Here is a 24,277-nt window from a genome sequence, read left to right as displayed (position 1 = left end):
AGTGCGCCAGTCGTAATTACCCTCCATTTCGCTTCACGAACTGTTACCTCGCAACAAATAGACATTTCATGGAAACGGCCAAATAGATTATCAAATTTATAACATCTGCTTCAAAAAGACGCGTGAATTCTTTAAATTGTTCGTCTCATCACGAATAGTCAGATATGCATGTCACGTCGATATCGCGAGGGTTTTTTTTATTGTTATAAATAAATTAGTACCTCATACAAAAAAATTCTCTTGCAAAACATAATTATACAAGGAACAAAAGCTAAACATTTATGTGAAATGTAAGTTGTGAATGCATTCAGCCATTAATGGAAACATAAAAATTAATGAACAATTATCAAAGTAAGACAAGCATGATAAACAATCCAGTTCTCTTATTATAATGCTACAGTTAATAAAATTCAAAATTAGCAAAAGATAGTATATAAAATTTGATCATTATATATATTTTAAAAAAATTGTTCATCTTTAGAATATAATTAGAATATAATTAGAGTATAATTAACTCAGCATGTATTCGAACACAGATAATTACTACGATGGCCAAATTAAATTGACGAAGATGTCGAGGAAGAGTGAGGTTTAACCGACACGACGAGGGCAAAAACAGCGTGAGATAAGCGAGAGTGTAGGAGAGCGGCATGAGAGCGAGATAGAGAACGAAAAGAAGATAGCCCTCAGCAACCCCACCGATAGCAACTATCTCTCAGTGGTGGATGCACCTCCACGAACAGCAGGAGCAGCAGTAACACCACTAGCACCACCGGCAGCAGCAGCAGCAGCAGCAGCAGCAGCAGCAGCGACGGCAACCTCCCCCCGAAAGCGCAGAACGTGGCGCATGCCCATCCGGGAATCGAACCCGCGGAGGCACAACGTCACCGACGAACCAGCCGCCGGGTTCCTCAGTACGTTTGGCGAACAGTTCGCGAACGGACGTATTCCTCCTCGTGAGCTCTGGAGAACGTACTCGTACCCGAGCATAAACACGAGTGTTGGCACCAAAGAGACGTGGGTGGTCTCGGCTCGACCCGTGCCGCCGACCAGGCAGACCGCACCACACGCGAATGCAACGACCTTACGATCCGCACGCGGGACGAATCACTTCTCGTCCTCGCAGTAGCCTACTTCTTCCTCGTGTGTCGATTTTTCGGCGCGAATATCCTCCAGCGGACTCGTCCAGGCTGGCACGCAGCGGTGGCCCATGCATGCATTGACCTCGTCGTCGAGAACTCACATCGCGACACCCACCACCAAGGTCGTCCGCGATCAATGAATGTGGCGCTCGCCGCCACGTGACCGGACGACAGCGCGGACGAAAAATCGGAGGCCGCGCGCGACACGCGTCCGTCGATCTCGCGAACGTGCCGCGGCTTATAACCCGAGAAACGCTCGAGGAATCTCGTTTCAGGGCGTTTAGATGAATCACTTGTCTCGAGAAAATTGTCTGAACTGTCGTAACCGCCAATAGTCTTCGACGTTATTTTTCAGACGAGCGGATTCACGAGGCACATCTCGTTTTTTGACGCGCTCTTCCTGAGAGAGTCTCCTACACGTTTATACTTAGAAATTGAAAATCTCTTTGAAGAAGCAGTTGAAACCTCTTATGACAGACAGTTTCCTCTTCCTCTTGGCACGTGACAACGGCGTGTTCGATTACGAGGTTAGAGCGAAAGTCTCCTATATAGTCTTCCCGGAGGGTTCTCCAAGCGCTTCTCGAACGTCTGCCTCTCAACTTCAAAATTACGGACACTAATTGTGCAAAACGGAAAGAAAAGCATTAATATCTCGTTGACTTCACTCCACTGTGCGGACCCTTTGATATATTTTCCGACTGTTAAAGAGTTTGTACGGGACGGAGAAGACGAAGAGAGAGGACGGCTGTGACGTGCAGTGCAATCTGTGTAAAGTAGACTCCGGGGACCGCGGGAAGACAGTTAGAACGTGACATGACGAGAGAGTTATAGAGACCGAAGAGTACGGACGAAAAAAGCTGTGGGAGACAGACTTTGGTTAGACTTCCGAAGTGGAAATTGCTGCGTCAACGTGAGACTGGTGAGTTTTTATCTGCGATGTCTATCTAACTCTGTAGTTTGAGTATAACTATGTTACGTAAGAAATATTTTATAGAGCAAATTTCAAATAAAACGATTATTTGACGTTTGATTAGAGAAACGAGAAAAATCTCGATGAAGTAACGCAACTCTATTGTTTATGATCATCTTCAAATGAGCAACAAGTGTGACTGGTATTGTGTCGGACAATCTATTTCTGATATTGGATTACAAATGACTTTTCGTCGAATATCTCGTATTTTTATACTAACGCCGAGAGAATGGAAGCTTCCAATGTTTACAATATTAATTTATGCGGCTAATGCTGCACCAAAATGCATTCGTCTGAACAATCGTAAAATCAAAAGCACAATTCACGTTTTGGATAACTCTTCTCATAAATTGGCTTTCACTTTTTTTTCCAATAAAATAATAATGTGGATACGTGTATAACAGAGATCTTTATATCTGTTTTACGAAAAATGATGATTTAACTTGATTATCCAATTTGACAAGCAATCGGTCACACTTGCGAAAGTAGCTAGTTAGATGACAGCTGATAATAGCGGGTTTAAACGTACGGCAGATGTTTAGCGAATATTTAACGCTCTGAAGAGCTGTTAGTTCGAACGCGCGCTTTAAAATAGTACACAGTAAAATAAAGAAAAGCAAAGAGAAATGAGGAGAGACGCAAGAAGAGCGGAGTGTGACAAAAAGGACCTGCCGTACGAGCACGAGTGACGTTAAGCTGACGTGAGTGGAAGGGCTGGCCAAAGTCGTGGGTGGTCCATAAACGAGAAAAAGATAAAGAAAATAGTTGACAAAGCAGAAGAATGGCAGAAGGATGGAAGAGCGTGGCAAAGTGTCGCGGCCAGATAATCGGGGAAAAAAATAAATAAAAAGAAAATTTGTTGATTGACAGGACGGAGCAGCTGCAATCTCGTTCAATTAATATACACGATATTATAAGTCAAGGATCAAAGATTCAGAGAGCATGTTCACTGAAATAAGTTATCTTGCCGAATCATGAATTTAGATGTTGATTATTCAACCATGAACTACTCGATTGATTTATGCATGCGGTGATAAAGTCATCAATTGCCAAAGTTTATGTGCTTTTATAACTCTCGTGCACGGCTCGTACACAGCTCGTACAACTTTTTACCAACGCGTAAATATTTTATGAGAAATGTAACATCACATTTATCACAATCATATTAAGAATTAATGTAGCTTAAAGACCGATATTACGTTAAGTAATTTGTAAATTGATTATAATTTATACTATTTTAATGACATAATCTTGTTACGTAAAAAATAAATGATACATATTTAAAAAAAAAAAGATACGTGTGCATATTAATTTCTTCGTGTTGCGTATACGAACCTTTTTTATTAATACATTAAAAATTTTTTTATTTTTAACGAAATTTACATTCTGCAAAATTTCACCTCTTAGAGACATGACTAATCGTATTACCGCAGTTTGATATAAATGAAGAAACCAAAATAATTTGCAACAAAATTAATTAGATCTTTTGCGGCACGAGCAATTAATTTACTTACGGTGCGCAAACTTTTTCTCAGCGTCACACAGACGTATATGTGTGTTTGCGCCAGAAAACTCGCCGCAGCCGCACGCGACGTTAGTTTTTTGCATAAACTTAGTTAAGTAAGTAACCAGAAAAAGAGAGGCGCACATAAATGAACGTTACGCAGGAACAAAAAACTCGACCGGCCTTCCATTGAACCTTGTAAAACCGTACGTCACGCAACGGCTTGTTAGGGAAACATCATGCAAATAAATTTCGACGGATACAAAAAAAAACGCGGCTCGATCGTCACGATGATTACATGTCGCGGGCAAAGTCGGGAGGGCGCGCGTAATTCAGCGCGCCGAAAGTTAGTCGTCATTAATTTTCTCGTTGCGCTTAATTAACGTCGTGTTGCGACGCTTTCATTCAAGACTCGATATACGAGAGATTGCCGCGCGTTATTTCAATCAACAGCGGTGTATGAACTTGCGATTTCACCGACGAGATATCGGAAACGTTTTGTTAACTCAGCTGCCATTTCATTAATTATCAACTTATTGAAATATATGAAAGAATGAATAAATGAAAATGTAGTATCGGAGTTGCGTTGCTTTAAAAAAGTTCAAACCTAGGAATAAAAAGTGCTGTGTGTGTCACGCGAGTAGACTTTTTATGCGGCTGCTTATCGTTGGGTGGAATGAAGCTGGAAAGTCTGGTTCTTTTTCAGAGTTTAAGCACCAGAAGCTTAGCGGTTTTGTTTCAAGTTTCTAAATTGGTTGGCCGGAAATAGCGTCAATATCATTCTTGGTGGGTTGTTGCCTTTGTATCTTTCGCAATAACGTAATGTCTATTGAAATGGCGCCGAACCTGATATGTTGTTTCGCAATGAAGAGGATCGGACTGATTGTCAGAATTAATTAATTGGGTTGGCAGTGCACATTTATATCCCGTGCAAAAATACAATTTAAATGGAAATTCCGTGACCCCGATTGAATTTTCAGTATAACGTAACGTTTGTTATCAAAACTATGCTTCACACCAACGCGTAGTTTGTTCGTGATAACATTTCTGCTCGGTGCAATATAGATGTTTTGAGAAATATAAGTTAAATTGTTTTCCTTTGGATTTTTTATAAACACGTGTCTGCGCGACTACGCAGACGAGAAAAACACGGTAGAGAGAGAAACGGATAATACAGTCCAAAACATTGAATGGCAGTCGGTAAACCCCCATCCAGTAGGAAAGGGCTTATTCTCGATTGGACAAATTGCCGCCAATCATAAATAATTGACAGACAATCGCGAGGGATTTAGATTTACCAGCTCGGCACGTCCATAACTTCGATACTGATTTGTACAAACTCTAAACCTTAATTTGGAGTGCGTTCGTCCATATTTGTGTAACCGCACGCGAGCAATACACAGGGGAAACCAATGCCGTTATGCTCTATATTCCATGCACGTCATTCTCATCAGGAATACGTTTAGTTGTAAAACGTTTCACGCGTACAGGCATGCATTAATATATTTTGTAATATTATTAATGTGCTTGTTTCCAGCGGATTTGTTTGTAACGCTTCAACGAGAGTACGTCAAATATTATAAAATATATATGATACTTTTTGCTAACAATTCAAGCATATTAAAAACTTCTAATAACCTAAAGACCCAATAATTATCACGTTAACGTTTTTCTAATCAAAATTTTATCTAATTTTTTTTCTACTATAAAAATTCTAGCATAATTATTTGCATAATTTTAGTATAATTGTTTGCAATATATGTCCATAAATCAATTTTGACAAGAAGTAAATCCCGAATATAAAATTATTTAAAATACGCTGAGAAAAGAATGTTGTTGACTTGACTAAATTTTTCGATTTGATTAAATTTCTTCAAATTTATGTATTTCTGCATTTTTAAATTAAATATATAGATGCTTAAATTAAAGTTAACGTATTTTATGTATCCGAGTTAAATATTTGAAGCGAAGAAATTTAATCAAGTTGAAAAATATAGCCATTAATAAATTTAACTTTTTTTTTCTCGATGTACCAACCAAAGTTTGTAACCAATTGCATTTATTAAGGTCGATTTAAAACTGCAAAATAAAAAATGATAAGAGACAAAGTGTAAGATAATGGCCGACTTTGAAAAGGTTGGCCTTTATGCCGAGAAAACGATGTAATTATTTAGCCAGTTAACGGATTTCTTTGCGAAAGCCACTGACGTGCAGCTTGCGTGTAACTCGGGAATTTGTACGGACCGCGCGTGATTCGAGGAACAGACGTCGCTGCCGCGTATATCGAGATGGCGAATACCAAGGGGTAGATGTACTAGCTTGCAGGGGTAGCATGCCTCCCACGCGATCAGATACCAAAGATTACAAACGAAATACCACTGAGCTACTTTTATTTTCGGAATTCCGTCGTAAAAACGCCACCTAAGTAGACGTAAATTGTTCGTGTATCGCTATAAATTGTTTTAGATAAACAGATTATAATCTTCAAAACGCACGGAATTTTTAAGTTTACACAAACTCTTTCTCACGTATATATATATCTATAATTGAATGTAAAGTGATATAAAAAAAAACGTAAAGCTGGCCGAACGTTGAGTATGAGAAAGAGACTGAAAGACACGAAACTGTGCGCAAAAAAAAAAGGGAAAAGCACGAAATGGACACGAAGAGCATGCGAGATTCGATGAAGGAGGAAGATATAGATGAACAGTACAATGCGCGTAAAGAGGAGTAAAGCTGCTCTGAAATGAGGTCGACATAATTGCAGCCGCAGTCGTACTGGAAATAGACGAATGCTAGGGCAAGGGATGTCGCGACGGGGTGAGGACAAGCTTCGTATAAGAGAGTTGGCCGCCATCCATTGTCTCACGCAGAGACTCGGCCCGGCGCTGATTAAATACTTGACACATCCTCCGCCGCTCCGAACCGGCATAACTTTGTTCGAATTGTAATTACGGGCAGGATCGGTCTTCGCTTACGAATGAGTTCCAGGCGATCCCGGGGCCCCTCCGCAAACTTCGGCTCGTTCCTTTCAGATCGGTCGCGGTCTGCCACCCCCGCGGCAGCGAGCTCTGACTTTCTATGCGAGCCCCCGCCCGTCTCGATCCCGAACTTTTTGAAACGTTTCCGGGGATTGTGCGCGTGGTCTTCTAAATAACACTCTGTTCTCTGCTCCTCGCGTAAACTTTATGTTATTGATTTGTATTGTAATTGCCTCGTATATCTGGAAGTAATAATCAAGAGCGCTATTTCTTTCGCGAGATGTATCATTAAATAATCGATAGCAGTATTAATAATTACAAAAGAATCTTAGGAGACAACATATTTATATCGCATTCGAGAAACACGCCGCGTAATTTAAAAAGTTTGATTTATTTTAATATTTTATGATTTATTTAAATTTTTTACTTTCTACTAGCCAACTGAATATGTCTTAGCTGACTCATAGCTCGAGAAAGAATAAATTGAACTGCTGTACAAGTTAAAATTTAAATTGTACGAGTTAATGGAATAAGTCATTAGTTATTTTGGTTGAAATCAGTAGGCCGTAGGGGGAATACACAAAATTACGTAGGACCATGTCCTGCCTTTATACGTGCATAACATGCTCGGACTCGGTCTCTCGTGGCGTAGAAGCAAGAGTACGCCGCAGTTTATCGCGGGTACCGGTTTCCAGCCCCCGAGGTGTGGGGATTATGCAATTTAAAATGAGTTAATTGAAGTGCAATAAGTCGTTAAAACTCTCGAGCAAATTAATTAATATGAAAGAGAGAGAGAGAGAGAGAGGGGGGAGGGAGGAAGGGATGAAGGGATGAAGAGAGAGCCGGTTAGAATGGGGCAGCGCGCGAAGCGGTCGCCCTGCCTTATCCTCGCCGCCCTCCTTGGTTTCATTCTTGCGACGCTATTACCCACCGACGTCGGCCATGTCCGTGGCTCCGTTCTCTCGGTGCTGGGAACAGGGCGTCCGCGCCGCCTGCGAAAGTGGTGGTAACGATGAGGTTGGAGGTAGAGGACGGCGCAGGTCGATGAGGAAAGCACGGTTAATGAAATAATGTACGCTCGAGGTAGCCCTCGAGTACGCGGCGCGCGCGGATTTAACTTTTGCGCGAAAATGCTCGCGCACCGAGAGAGGGGGAGAGAAAGAGAGAGAGAGAGCAAGAGCGAGAGAAGAGAAAGTGAGAAAGATAGAGATGGGATCTCCCTGCGTTCTCTCAACTTCGAGCTAAGTCGCGGCTTTATTGCCGAGGGAGGGCCGATCGTTGAAATCAAAGGCCCTCGCAAATCGTAGCGTGCTTAATTAAGAATTCTGCGTGCTGGGGGAGCGTAATATCGTCGACTTGAATGGGGGGAGGGAGTAGACGCGCCGAAGAAGCGCTTTCGCGTGGAATTTTTGGTGTTTCGACGGTTCCGTGAATTATGCGTTACGTGCTTTTATCAGCATTCAATTAATTATGCATCTACCATTAAATGCGAATACCAAATTTGTGTGCATCACAAAACACTTTTGGCACTGTCTTGATTTAACACATTTTTTGCATTTACAAAATGTGACATAAAAAAAAAGAATGATGAATGCGAGAGCTGACAAGTGTTCGCAAATGTATATACATTTCATACACAAATCACTTATCCATAAATCGAAGTCGAGTTGCAGATACACGAGCTTTCACCATGTATGCAATCCCTTTTAAAAATAAATTTATTTCAGTTGGAAAGGGGTACGCGCGTGCAAAAAACAACGAAAAAAGCGACTATCGGAGAAGTCTCAATATCTGGGCAAGAGGAGGAAGGTCCCCGGGGAAATAAGCGGGAAAAATAAATTATATCGATATCTCTCTCGCACAATCCAGCTATCTGTGTTTATGAAATAGTTATGAAGTTTTATTGCTCGCGGTGAAAAACGTGTTCGTTAATGCTGACATTACAAATGTCCGTTTGACACGTTTTCAGTTTAATTACTTCGACCGCCACTAACGGACGAACTTTCCACAGACGATATTTCCACTCCGTTTAATGGGTCATTTGGTGTGTCAATTCTCTGATTCTACCGTACCAAAATTTTTCGTTTTTTTTTTTTTTTTATACCCGTGCAGCGATGGCCATTAGTTTTTTTTTTTTTTTTTTACAAAGATAAATGTCTTTTATTTTCTATTGTACAAATAATGAGCACGTACACATTTTTTTTTTATACAGTAAAGGATTCATTCTGTCTCTGTATATACACGGTACTATCTATATGACTAAAAAGAACATTTTTTCCTGCTTTTTCTCACTGTATAATTTCTGTGTACTATATTATAAAATAAATCAAAATTCAAGTACGCGAGCAGAGTTAAATGAGTGGCAAATAATGTCACTGTATGCACAAGTATCGTAAGTCTTTCGTATGCCTCGCTTCTATTATCGGAGCTTATACGACAAAACACGATCTTAATGCCAGGTAAGAGAATATAAGTTTTCACACCGCCGGAGTAAACCGTACTAAATTTCACAGGTTAAACTAGTTACCACCCCTCGATGTCTCGCGTTACGCAATTTCGTTCACTTGGAAACGACCTTGGTTCACTTCCTTCATTCCGCTTGCTTTTCATCCTTTCTACACGCATTTTCAAGCGTGTCGGTGTGTGTATGTGTGTGTGTATACATGCGCGCCCGTGTGCATGTATGTGCGTGTGCGTGTGTGCATTCGCGCGCTCCCGTCACTGAAAACATTTAGCGCTGCAAACCGGTTTTAAAGGGTCTAACGAACTGCGAAGCCAGGCTAATTGAGACCGTTGCAAACGCGCCTGTATCTCCGTCGGAACCAGTTTACTGCACGACGACAGGTGTAACACGAGGATGTTTCGTCGCTTTACGAGCGCTAATTCCTTTAAGCCGGAGGTTGAGGAAATATTATGCGAGAGAAAGGGAGGCCAAGGGGAGAAAGAAAGTGAGAGAGGAAAAAAATAATTCATAAATCTATCGGTGCTTCCAAAGTTATCGCTCCTAATATAACGTCAAATTAATAATTCAAAGTTTTTTAAGAGAAACGCTTTTTAATAAGTCATTTCTTTCTCGCGCCCCGTTAACTGTGAAAAATTCGACACGTTATATGTTTTGCGAGTGAGAATTCGGCAGGCCAATAATTTATAAATTATTACCGCACACCTCGAGTACTCTCTGTTTTAGTATAGCTCCCGTCGAAAATTTTCAAAACATTTCTCGCGGTTATACGAAACGTAGCGTAATATTATTTTCTAGAAGAGTTCCCTCTCTCGATACGAGGCGATACGAACGTTGAAGTAACGAAATTGGATAACGTCCATTCTCGTGCGCAACACACCAAAATCGGCAAAATTGTATTCCGGACTTTGTTACGTGCGAGCACCTTCAATTAGGAGTTCAAAGCGAACGAAACGACAGTTTTCCGACGCGGCGTAACAGTGCAGCCCCGGCGTAAGTGCAACGATAATTCATGTGTGCCGATGCGAAAATTATCAGTTAATATAATTCTAATTGAAAATTAAAAGCGAATAAAATATTTTTTTATAAAAAACCGTACGAATAATAGTTCATAAAAGAAATATTTATATAGTATTGAAAAATATTTTTTTTATACTATCAACGTATGACACAAAAAGATATACCATATAGATATGTTAATTAAGAAATTTTGAAGCCATGCGAAATTTAATTAGAGTATTACGTTTGAGTATCTGTATAAAATTTGAGCACAATTCACTTATTGGTTTAAAAGTTATTTAATTTTTTGTTTATTTTTGATTCTTATGTAAAATTGCGTATTTTGCAGTATTTATTTGTAAATTTGGGATAGTATTGCCAATTAAAACAAAATTTTTACATATACTAATAAAACTCTAATAAATATTCGTGTAAAAATTTATTTAGATCCACTTACTCGTTTAAAAGTTATTTAAATTGCAGTAAAATATAGTAATTTTCGCTGCAAAAACCATTATAGTGAACAGTCGCTAATAAAAAACCGTTTACAAAACTATTAAGATAATAAAACTTTAAAATAATAAATTGCAAAATTAATTGATATTGTTAAAATCTAATTTTCATGAAAATTTTATTAAAATATAATTGTATTAAGTTATTCTTTATTTGTTCATTGACTGCAGTGACCTTAAATCAAATTCTTCCTTGTTTTCTTCTTTGCAGTTTGTTGCAGGGCCAAAATTTGGACATTTGCGATAAAATTGTTGTTGATTAAAAAAAAATGAAGATTAAATCTAGAGAAAACTTCTGTTTTTAAATTTCGATAACATTTAACCTCTATTGTGCAGCCAACACATCCTTAAAATCACTTTGAGATGAATTCGTTATGTTCTCCGATATGCCATGCGACTACCGGTCACACGATCAGCTTATTACGTTATCAGCGCGCAGCATTCTCCGGTATCGGAACCGATAACAAACGCGCTATTGGTAATCGTTCAAGAATAAACCTATTAATGGACCTCCCTCCCGCCCAGAATGCGCGCGGATCTTCGTTCCGGTCAAACACGGCTCGGCGCGATGCAACGTAATCTTCTCCTGTCGCGCCCGATCGTATAATACCGTGTAACGAGGATGCAATGCTCCCTGAAATCCCTGCCACGCAGGACGACTATGCGGAGAGACCGTTGGATCCGTCGGGATGACGAAACGTATCTATGCGTGGCGCAGCCATGTGAGTGCACGTATGTGTGTGTGCGTGCGCGCGCGTAAACGCATACATGCATGCGTCGCGTTCGTATATGTATATATGTAGAGAGACGACGACACGCACAGCAACCGTGTGACACGGAGGCCGCTCGGTCAGGCGCAAACCGGTGGGGACTATAGCTGAATTAGCATGGCTATCTGGATAATATATTGGACTGTATCGTTGGACACGACCAGCCAGAGCCACGTGATATACTGACACCCTCGCCCCTCCTCCCGCCCCTTGGTTTTATTGGCAGTACGTACCCCCCTGCGTTGGTACGCAGCCCTTGACGCTCGGTTTATCCACTTTCGCCGTTAATCCGCATCGGTACTGGCGCAGGAACGGTAAAAAATATATTCCCTCTCCATTACCCCTTTGTCACACCCTCGCCTACCTTTTTCCATCCCTCTCGTTTCTCATTCAGCACCGACTAGCCCACGCACCGCGGTTGATCAACTCCCTCCCCATCCTTGGATCTTAATTAATTTCATCTACGCATCAGTGATCACCCACAATTTCTCGGAAAATATCTCATAAATATACATTCGCAAAAGTGGATGTATTAACGGTAGATTAATGTTTATCTACTTTTCCCCGTAAAAGTGTGCGTCATCTTTTATAACTTTCATTTACAAATAAGAGAGATTTATCAGTAGTATTCAGTGGTAAGATTGGTATTGTGGGATGGAAAGTGGGACAGGTGATTATTAATCGTGCATCAAGCACAGCTGGTAATCCATATATCGAGCACACGCGGGGGTCCATGACTTGCCCGCGTCTTCAACAACGAAACTCTCGTTCGAGTATCTTCTGCGTGGATAGTAGTTTATGACGGCCGACATCACCCCGCTGAAGGACGCGTATTGTGGCTAATCGTATTCTGCCTCGTAACCAGCCATAATGGATTTCGGAGCCGTCTCGGTTAAATTAATAAATACTCCTGATCTTATGCACGTCAGTGTGATTTATGACGTTTTATCGAAGCGAAGAGTCGTGGAGTCCCACGGGATAGCTAGGCAAGATATTTGATTGGCTTGTTTGAACAAGACGTCGTGCTCGATCGAGAAACCGTGCAGGTGAGTTGGCAGATTAATAATACGATAGATGGAAATTTAATTGAATGACGAAACTGCCGAGCGTCGTTCGATCCTCGCATGTCGATACGTTGGAAACTAGTTAGCATTCGTTGCTCATTAAAATCGTACTGGTTTCACGACAATGAAAGTGACGTAAAGGAAAGAGAAGAGCAACCGTGAACGAATCATTTTAAACGCGCGCATTCTATTCGATTATGAAGATACAACGGCGCGTGCGAGATTATAAGATAAACTTATACGCATATATATATATATATATATATATATATATATATATATATATATATATATATACACATATGTATACGTTTAATACGTTTATCGATAATGACAAATCGTTATTCACGGAAGTGCATGCGTGAAAGAAAAATTATATTTAAAATATTTACTTTATGATATTTAATTATATAATACAATTTTCGTGAATGGACCGACATGGGAATCGTATTTACAGATAAATTGACCCGTGATCGCAATTACATTCGATGGAATACTATCGACACGTTTTTCGTTATTGCATTAAAACTGACGTTTACATTTCTGGTGTGCTGGAATGGTTAACTATCGAGAAGCGGGCGTTATCTCAAACCGCGCGATGTGGAATGCATTAATTAAACTCGTATTTTTAATCTCGGGTTAGCGAGCTATCTATTGAAGCGAAGCCCGGTGAGGATTTTTGTAGGAGAGAGTAAAATTTCTATCGCGGAAAATCGCGAATATATATTACCACGTGCCCGCATGTTTGCATGTAACTGTGCACTGTGAAAATTGCGATAGAATTCTGAAGGAAAAGTCTCGCAGGATCTCGCTTCCGAATGTTCGCGTCCGCGCATACGTCAATAGAAAATATTGCAGTAAACTGTTCCGACGATCTGTTCACTATCTAAAATAAAGTTCATGCGGCAGCTTGAAATTGACGCCGTGAAACTTTATCGATGTTCCCCAATCGCCCATATTCCCGCGACTGAGCGAAGCCCAATCTACGATGAAAAAGTATCGTAACGGCGAATGAATAAGAGTGAAGGATGAGTCGGATTAAAGTTAAAAGCGCGTTCGCAAACGGTAATTGGACGTAAGAGCAACTATTTCTCTCGTAGCGACAAAAAGAATTAACGGAGTAAGTTGAAGTCGCTACAAAGAAGTTTCTGAACGAGTTTCTAATGTAAAATCCAATTCATTCTTTAGCACAATTTACCCATCAACGCACGATAAATTACAGTTATATTAATAAAGTTATATTGTTCTAATCAAATTAGCTGAAACTAAATTAGCAACAGTGATAATAGTGGGTTTCGTCGAATGTAATCTGCATTAGATTACCTAATATATGTAATATAATATCACTGTGTAATAATGAAGGGCATAAAATTTCTACAGTTCAGGTATCCGCGGTGCAATTACCAGTAAATTGATAAACGTAACGCACGGCGGGGACGCGATTCGCGAATTTTGCGAAACGCGAGGTTAGGACGATTAACGCAGTCCTTTAAATTTATTACCGGCCCTTTTATTACCACCGCGGAAATAAGCCGCGCGCGGTGCGCACCGGCAAAATTAGTTGTATCGCGTTGCCGTGATCTCACCGCTCTCGCGGTGGCGTATCGATCGTGGTTAGTAATTAACGAGCGGCGCGCGCGAGAAAAATCGAAAGCGATCAAGCCTCGCTGCGCGTTGCTAACTAATTACCCGCCGAGGCTCGTGATTGCGTCGCTTTGTCAATCTCCGTGAGCTAGCCTCGCCCGCTCGATTTGCATTCCGACATTCGTTCTGCAGAAACCGCGCTGTCTATTTTTAACTCGTATCGAGGTGTTTTATTGTCCGACCGTCTCTATCAAGATAACTAGCACAGCCAGTATTTATATTGCAGATTCTCCTCTGCAACGCTTTGTCCTGCAAATATCTATATAAATAAAGCAAGGACGGAAAATGTATTTCAAGCGGTAAGACGCAAAGAAAAAGTTACACGTTCGATCGTTTGACACGCGTGTGATTTCTTACGTCAAACTTTTTCGCATCGTGTCAATTTAATCGACACGATCAATTTATTTCATAGATATACGCGAAATTGGAACGTTGCAGTCTTACCAGGATAGGATTTCTTCTCGATCTCATACAGCGAAGAAGTTTTACGATTCAAAGTTCCTCCGTTGTTCGTTAAAATTGAGCGAATTCGAACTGGCGAGAGGCGATTGGAGACGGAAAAGCCACTTTTGAGAAACGCAGTCATATTATTTCACCCGTAGACTCACATGGCTCAAGGGTGTTAAAACTTTACGAGCCATTCGATAGGCGGGGAAAATTCTCCCCTTTTCTACGAAATTTCTTTCCATTCCGTTGATCGACTCCAAAATTCTCGCGTTCGCAAAAATCGTGTTACGGATACCTTCAATCTAGCTTTTGACGTTATCGAATCTTGCATTGCTACTTAATTTTCGAACATCAAAATGTTATGAAAAATTAAGTATCGCGTGAGTATCATGTTGCAAATGGCTTTTCATTAAAACAAGAAAATAAATCAATATCTTTGAATTAATAGCATATGAATTTGTAACATAAATGTGTATATTTGTACACATTTATTTCTGTAATAAATCGTTTTATTTTTACGCTCATTGCTTATGCAAATTTACATCTTCTTTTACAATATACTCGTATATTTTTCCATCATATTTCTGCAAATCTTTATATCGCGTATTTTATTAGTGACTCGTTTGATAATCCATATTACTTCAATTCCTTTCTATTATTCTTCTTATCACCGTATATCAAATATTTTAATACACTTTATAATTCAACGAGACTATCTCGAGTATATCGCTTAAGATTTAATATTTTTTATTCATACAATTATATTAATAAAACTCATTTAAAATATACAAAAAAGAATTGTCAAAAGACGATTCGAGTATCTTTAGTAATGACTCTTGGTACGATCCAGCAACAATTTTCAAAATATTCTCTCGTGTGATCTATGATCTTTACGCTCGTTCATTGTTAGAGGGTTTGGATTTCAGCTACGCTTTGGCGACGATCGGCAAAGGGTTTGCAGACGAGATACCAAGTTCAAGTGCTCACACGCCGACGGATCCGCATGCATCTTGTAGTTACGCGAACAAGAAGGAAACGTGCGATCAATCCCGTCGATACAGGGGGAACTCGGGAGAAACTCATTGAGAAGCACTTCGACGATACCGCGTCGGCGAAGAACAAGCGCGGTGTGTGCGGCTACCGGGCCCCGGGTTCTTCCATTTATCGAGCGAACGCGAAGCTGAAGTTCGAAGGCCGCGACGGAAGGAACGAACGCGGGCGAGAAAGCGCAAGAAAGCGTTGACAACGAAAGCCAATATGGTGGTTAATGAGAGGGTCGCGTCAACTTTCAGCGTTCCGTAACGACCGCGAGAGTGAACGAAAGAGAAGCGGCTAAAGGATCGAGAGGGACGCGGATAGAGATGGTGCCGGCATAGAAAAAGGGACGGGACTGAAGTGCGCTGTGGGGGTGAGATTGTAAAGAGTGTTTACTTAACCCCTGCCCTGCCTCGAGGTGAGTGCAGCTGTCTATAAAGACCGCGGATCTCTCTATAACGGAGAAGAAGAAAAGCTAAGCGAACGATAGACAGAGATGTGGAGAGAAAAAGATGGAGAGAAAGAAGGGAGGAAATGTTGAGTCTGCTGAATACAAGCGGTTTTTACGCGTGGCCTGTTTATATGACAATACCTTTAACACGCTGACTCCGCGACGGCATCAAAAGTTAAAGTAACGTTTTTATCAACTGCACGCTTTCCTTGACGTATATCTATAATTAGGTGTATCTTTCGTACACTTTTTACAATATGCTCTTAAAACAATAATTATATATCGATAATTAAATTAGAAATTTAAGAATCAAGCTGTCAATAATTCTCTGAGTTTGATATTGTCTGAAATGTTAACGATATTAAAACTGACAAATGTACAAAGAAATAAAAACAAATATCATGATCAAATTTAATATTGCAATGTATTACTATTTAATTAATATTTAACAATAAAATAAATCAAAATACTAACGTAAATCATAAAATACATGTAAATTATGTACGTATAAATCATATTAAAAATATCAATAAAAATAAAAAAAGAGATAAACATCACAATAAAATAAAAAATGTATCAAATATTGTTTGGCTGTAAAAAACTGCAAATAAAATTTTAAAAATGTATTAGAAGAGATATTAAATTATTTTTATACAAAATTAAACTGTAATTTATTATAGTATTAGTTTGAAACATATCTTTTTGTTTTTTTCTCCTCTATAAAATGTTTCTAATATTTCCTGTTCTGTAAACTAAATTGTCCAACACATATATATTTAAATCAAGAAGCGATATATTTGATCTACATACACACAAACGTCATAATGCAAAATATCAAAACACTCTCTCACACATGTTAAATAAGTTAACGTAGATTTATATATGCTTTCTTGTTCTTCTAAGCCAGTATATGACAAGGATATATGCACAAACGCGTTAGATTCTTTAGTAAACAAGACAACCGGAAGTTCCTTGCATCTGACAATGTCGCATTGTATACTTCTTACGTCACGTGCTATTGCATTTTCTGCTGATGCATTTGCTTAGATACATTCGGTCAAAAGTAGTTATAATAGTTTACAAATCGAATCAAAGTCATTCGATTAATTTCACAAATTTCCATGTAATTACGATGATTTATTTATGTGCAAATATGCTCAATTGAATTACAATATTGTTAATATTTTCTAGCAATCTTTTTTAATTATCAATAATATAACAAGTATCAAAAATATCAAAAATTAATTTTCGAGTAAAGTAGCGTATAAGATTTCTGTAATAGTTTGAATATCAAAACGCATGTGAATACATTTAAAAGCATTGAAATGATTATCCACAACCCTCTTTCAAGTGCTTTCCTTGAAGCAATAAAAGCAGTGGTACGCTTTGTATTCTCTTTGCAAAATCCTGCCAACATAATGGAGTGTCCTCTCAGTTATACTGTTTGAGATGAGCCGTGGTCTGAACGTGACATTTGCATTTGTACAAGCAAAAGCGGCAGCAACAGTTTGCGATGGGAGCAAACATATATTTTTCCCCAGGGTGACTTGTTACACGCGCCTTTTCGTTTTGTTTTTCCCGACATCCAAATCTATAGTTACATTTGTGTTTCAAATCTAAATATAGGTATGCTTATCTTTAGTATTATAATATTCTCCGTGAAAGCCAAAACTAATTATTAATATTAATCGGTTGAAAGATAAACTCAATATATTTTTTTAGCGTAATATCAGCTGCAATGAGATAAAATTTAATTTGAAAGAATGTGTATTTATGAAAAAATAATATATTTCATTGTTACGTTATGCTGCCTGCAGTCTACAATTTTGCATCGGTACAACCTTCGATATTATCTAAATATGTTAACCGTTACTCTCTCTCTTTCTCCGTGACAAGCAAAAAACTGCACAATATCAAAATAATGAACTGTCAAGCGACAATCATCACGTGCATTTAGCGGACAAAGGCTCGTTACACAATGTCACCCGTCGACAAAATCGAACGGTACCGGTTGACTCGGCGCCGCGCGTGTGTTAGCAAAACGTTAAATGCTGGACAAACATAATTTGTCCCCGCCACTCACAGGCGTTTATTTGCCGACGCCTGGTCTACCGACTGATTTCGGAAGTGTGAAAGACCGGGCCTTCAGTCGCACCACTAAAGTGCCGCTGAAGTGCCCGCCATGTTTTGCCCTTGCAAAGCCAAGGCGAGCTTTTCCGCGCGACCGCGTGCAACACGAAAGAGAACGAAGTACCGCGGGAAGACTAATGAGGAGTAATGAAACACGACTAAACCGAAAAGAGCAGCAGGGCTGTTGGACGCGGCAGACGCGGAAACTGAAAGTATGTGACGACCGGTTACTTTACTAGAGAATGCATCGCTGCATCCGAATCTATCGAGAAAAATGATTTCATCGTCGTATCACTGATATTTGATCGAATATTATGTTTTGAGGAAAATGTCTCATCATATGTAAAACAAATCTTTTAACAACTCTTAAAGTACCATGTGAAAAAAGATATCTTCTTGGCACCACATCATAGATCTCTCAATTTTGATTATTTAAAGCGATGAAAAGAGTCTCTGAAAATTCTTGAGCATACTTTCAAGTTTTTAAAACAAACGCTTGTACTTTATTTTGAAAAAAATAGAACGTAATATAATTTAATTATCTTTACAAGAAACTTCTGAATACATGGAGAAAAACATTTGTTACAAAACCAAATTTAATCCAAAAAACCAAAATTAAATTTAATATGATATATTCAAATATTCGCTTGAATCAACAATTATTTAATTGCACAAAAAAAGATATTTTATTCATACCAAGCATTGATTTTTAATCAAGAATTAACTAAACCAATTCGTTATTTAATTAAAAACGTTCGATTAAATATTTATTTAACAAATTTTTTTCTCAATCGGATATGGATTAATGATATCTTAAAGGGTAAATAAAAAAATCTACCGCGTGATTAATTTGATAAATATCACATGATGCAAAAATAACTCGTAAAATCTATTCAAGTTTTCGACTGACACATCGATAATTAATTTCGTGCGATGGCCAAGTTTCGCCGTAAATTCGATGATTGATGAATGAATCCTAATCTAAAGATTTCGAACCGAAACTATTGCAAAAATTTTTCCCCCGTATGCTTATCATTTTTCATTGTCGAAATACGGCATTGAGATTTCATCAATATTTCGCCCTCTGAGAACGCGCGGAGCAAAGTGTATTTTTCCGCCGAAATCGAGCTTGTAAACGTGCAGCGGAGTATCGAATATTTCAGGTTGGGGAAACGCGCGATATATACAAGCCAACGTACGGAAGGATGGGTGGTCTGTGACATCGAAGCCAGCTTGTCGAGTTTGGCTCGATGTTTGCCGAATACAGTCAAAGTGCATGTGAATTACCGCATTAACCTGGACTCGGCCTGTGTGCCAGCCGTGGTGCAGCGCGCGTAATTAAAACATTCTTGTCACCGGACGGATCGTCAGCGCAAACAGGAGTGCCCATCATTTCGATTTGAATTCATTTGGCGGTTGAATTAATTAGCGTCGCCGGTTTCGTTTCACCGACGTGTCGGACGTGAGAATTCCGAGCGCAACGAGTAGCACCTCTATCTGAAATATTGATGCGCGCAATACCAGCTTCCCCAAAAACACACAGAGGGAATTTCGAAACGAAACTTTTATCGCATGAACTGCAGGCAGCTGACACGCGGCAATCTTTTCGTAATATACTGAAAGCAATTTTGCATTCTCTAACAGTGATAAAAAGCTCAAAATTACTTTGAAACTACTTTGACGCTGCGCTGATTTAAAAAGTCAGCCTTGTGACTTTTATGTAGATTTCACGTGCACAATTTTTTTAAATGAAAAAATATTTCACTCGACTACTTTTGCTGTCTGACTATTTATCTTTCTCATGTTAATGATAATCGAATTCGTGTCAATTAACTTTTTACTATGTTCTTATTATAAATTTCAATATGCATTATTTAACAAATAGGAGATTATTACGCGTTACTAACGTTTTCTTTACTTAACTATATACCGAGTTAAGAAGCTATTCGATGCAGTCGGAATCAATTCTGAACTTGGTGCACCAACATTCTCGAGCACCAATAAATAGCGAGAAAACGACCATCGGGCGAAGAGGTTTCGCATAAATAATCCTGTGACTCTGACAGTAGAATATTCCGACTGCATAGAGATTTTAGAGCATGCTCTAACCATGACGAGTGCCATGTTTTATGGAATGTTCAACCGCATTTAAAGCTCGACGCGACAAGTCCGGCACGAGGGTACTTAAAATTCGGCGAGTAGCTCAACCACAGATCTCGTACATTGTCTGGGGCTGTTTTTTTTCCCACTGTCATATTTACCAATGACACTCAACATTTTTTTGCCCTCCCCCCCTTATATTCCTTTCTCTTCCATTGATAATTCAAACATCTATGTTAAGTCTGATTTTAATATTCTGTATTTAAAATATTAATGTACGAAAAATTTCAAATTAAAATAAAAAGTAATTTAACACTCACCGAACATGAAGCGCAGCAGCGGAGTTGCAGTATAAATGTTGATCTGTAAAATAAATAGATATTTATTGTAGCAGCGCCTAAAATATCTCAAAAATATAATATTAATAAAATTATAAATTAATTATATTTTAAACAATATTTTAAAATTTAAACATTCATAAAACATAAAATTTATAAAAATTGATCAAAGTTTGAAAGAGATCAAATATTCAAAGCATTTTTAAACAAAAATTGAAACATTGCAATTTCGTCGAATTCAATTTTCAGTATGTGAATTCAGCGAAATTACATTAAAAAAAAGTTAAAATATTCAGAAGCAAATATTAGTTGTGAAATTTTCTTCGATATATATTGGTTATAAAAAGAAAATTGTGATGGCAGAACATATGTTTATTTCAGTGAAATAAATTTATATCCCACACATAAATTTTTAAGTAGTTTTTTTCTCAGTGTACTGAGAAAAAAAAGTCAGAACATTTAGAAGCAAATGTTACTTGTAACATTTATTAGTTTTAAACAAATTTGATTGTGATGACAAAACATATATTTCTGTGAAATATATCTTATTTCTGTAAAGCACATTTCATTCTTCTTATTAATTGATTTATGTGTTAGAAATAAAATTTTATTTCGTCATATTTAAATATTTATTTCAATGAAATAAATTTATATTTCACAAATAAATTAAGTATTTTTTTCTCAGTCTGTATATCAGGTACGTACCCGAGTACGTACTATAAATTTCAAGATTATGTCTACAGAGATTATTTATATATCATTTACATTATGTTTGCATGTAGTTTTTTTCACGTAAACAATAATACAAGTTATGTAACTTACTATAAGTTAAATTAGATAACACAACACAGAAAAAAGTAATTAAGTTATAAGATTGTTAATCGATTGTTAATATTTGACTTCAGTATTGATAAAACATACATAATTAAAAAAAAAAAAAAAAACAAAAACTCATAATATTTAAAAAAACGGAATGTAGTTTTTACTTTTTAAAATACAATCTGAATCTTCTATCATCTTTGGATTATTGTTTGCAGAGATGGTACATAAAACCGAGGGGGAATTCACAACCCAAAATTTTGTACACCAATGCCGATTTTTGGCATTGCTGTAAAACACTGCCGACATTTTTGTACACTGCCGACAATGCTTATTGTTAGTCAATGCCTACAATGCCGTCAATCCTATATTAAAATTAAGGCAATGCCATGCAATTATGAACACTACCGCGTGCCCATTATCATACGCCAATGCCTGCACAAGAATTCTAAAGCTTTCCCGAAGTATTCAAAAATTTTTGTGCTCAACCCCATGATCGACTCTGAAGTGAGCTCACCACTCCCCAACCACTGACGACAATGCCGTCAATATTATAGGTCACTGCTTACTTTTTTCGGCAGTCCACTGCCGAAATTTTGTACACCAATGCCGGCTGTGAATTTCCCCTCGCATAAAACATAGTTGACATAATTTACATTCCATGCACGTAATGTAGATTATTTATATTTTACACGTAAACATTCAATTCTGGTACACATCTTGTCTTAAGGGGATACATATTTCCACAATTTTCAAAAAAGTAAATGTTTTTTCTTGAATCATTTTTGATAGTGTGTAGAATATGGAAAAAATGTGCAAAAATTGTTCAAAAACACAATTATTTACATGAATTTTCTTTGTCAAACTTTAAGTACATTTTTCTCGTAACTATGTTGTTTTTAAGTCTTAGCACGATAACGTTAAAAATTTTTAATTTTCTTTTTTGATAAAACAAGTTTTCACTTGTGTGAAACCTAAAATGCAATTTTCTTTGTCGAGCCATTTTTTAAATTTTGTTCTTGTGACAATTTTATGAATATTTAAAAGTCGATTTATCGATAAAATCGAATTTTATTTTAAAATGCTTTCGATTTTTAGAAAATTTTGAAATTTAGTGCGTCAGACTTTAATAACACAATCATTCTAAAGGCTCGTAATTATTTTTTTAATTGTTGTTTGTTTTTACAGAATTCTAAAACGTTTAGATTGGAGTGGTGGGTCCAAGAACAAATCCAATAAAATTCAATTTAAATAATAAGTCAACATAATTTAAAAAAATTATTTTTTTACACATTAATAATCAATAAAACCTGTCCTTGTTATAGATATTAAATTTATTTATTATTCTTTCCAAAAATATTCCTAAAAATTAGTAATTTGTCAACTTTGAGAAAGTGTATAACCCTTTAAAAAATATATTGTATGTCCATTACATTACACAACAAAATGTAGGAAAAAATTAGTATTAAAACAACAATCATATTTCCATATGTAAGCAAGAGTACAAAATCTTGAAAGAATTTAATAATTTTACATATATACGTAACTTGTTTAAAATGCTTAACTCACTCAAATAACATTTTCTATGTAAAAAAACAAATTTTTTCGTCTAAGCAAATGTCTGTTTAAAATTACCAAATTTTTCAAGATTTTATACTCTTGTTTATGTATATGAGAATATGATTATAGATTTGATAATTTTTTTCTGTGTGATTTGCGAATTGCGGCCGCAATGAGAATAGGCAACTAATTGCATGTATGACTTAAGTAATTATAGATAAATAGAAAAATCGCTCACCTGGAGGTTGCTCCGCCGTCACACGATGCCTCCCCGGGGCTCCGCTGCTTCTCATCTGTCCCGCTGAGTCTCACACAAACATACACACACACACGAAGACGGAATATTCGCGAACGACGAACGGCACGAACACGAAGACAAGGTTACGATCGCACCCGCATTAATCACCGAAAATATGACGATTGCGCCACCGTTTCTTCTTACTCGTTACGCTAGGTCGTTGTCTCACGCACGCACGCACACGAAGGCGGATCATTCGCGAGGGCTAGGTTACGATCGCGTACGCACCGATCACCGAAAATATGACGATCTCACGGCACTGTACATGGTGCTTGCGTTAATTACGCGTGTTACATACTGTTACGCCGCAACGAGACAATGCGTAGGCATCGTTAGATCACACCGATTGCAAGTTACGATTTACGTACGATCCGCCAGAACTGCGGCTGTCTCGCGGGTTATCTGCGTCTCCAAATGTTAAGCGAGGATCAAACGGAGGGGACGTACGCACAGGCACGAATGTGCACACACGTATGAGCTCGGCGTTGTTCTTTAGTGTACGCATCTTCGTCTCTCGCGTGGCCGTCTCGGCGAGAAAAACCGGAGAAAAACCGCTGTCGACAAACAAATCACTAATTACCCAAGCGCCACTAAAAGCGCGCCAATTCGCTACCGACGCTACCAACCCCTCCACTGCCAACTCCTCCGCTACCAACTCAAGAATGGTACCAACTCCGCGAACGCGGAAATATCACTACACCTCCTACACTTTCCGCGCTTGGGGTAGCGTCGCCAGCGTCGTTAGCGAAAACGCAGTAGACGCGAGTTTAATTGTGAGACTGCTTCTCGCGAGATTACTGTCACGGCTAACACGAATGTAAACTACGACTAGCCGAGTGTCCGCGGAACGCGATGTCTACGAAGCACGGTCGCCTTTTGTGATAATTCGCGTGATAGATCGTTGAACAAATCTCGCATCCCTCCCCCTCCCGCCCCCGCCCCTCGCGGCGAATCCCTCCGATAAACAAACTCCGAATTCTTGTCGTTCTTTCTGCTGACGAATGTCGGCTGTACTTATTAAATGAGCACGCCCTTCGACTCGAAATCGTGTT

The 24,277-nt window shown here is 38.4% G+C and overlaps 1 protein-coding gene across 2 annotated transcripts in view; it reads left to right on the top strand.

The window, feature by feature from the left end:
- Positions 1-1,108: 1,108 nt before the first annotated feature.
- LOC105198996 (teneurin-m) overlaps positions 1,109-24,277 on the top strand; it is a 535,513-nt gene continuing 512,344 nt past the window's right edge. For both annotated transcript variants that reach the window (XM_039445977.1, XM_039445978.1), the window contains exon 1: positions 1,109-2,061. The gene's annotated coding sequence lies outside the window, so the exon portion shown is untranslated. The remainder of the gene's footprint in view (positions 2,062-24,277) is intronic.

Source organism: Solenopsis invicta, chromosome 2 (genome assembly GCF_016802725.1).
Source record: "Solenopsis invicta isolate M01_SB chromosome 2, UNIL_Sinv_3.0, whole genome shotgun sequence".
NCBI lineage: Eukaryota > Metazoa > Arthropoda > Insecta > Hymenoptera > Formicidae > Solenopsis > Solenopsis invicta.
The sequence above is the reverse complement of the archived record's forward strand: the minus strand, read 5'-3'. Positions and strand labels throughout refer to the sequence as shown.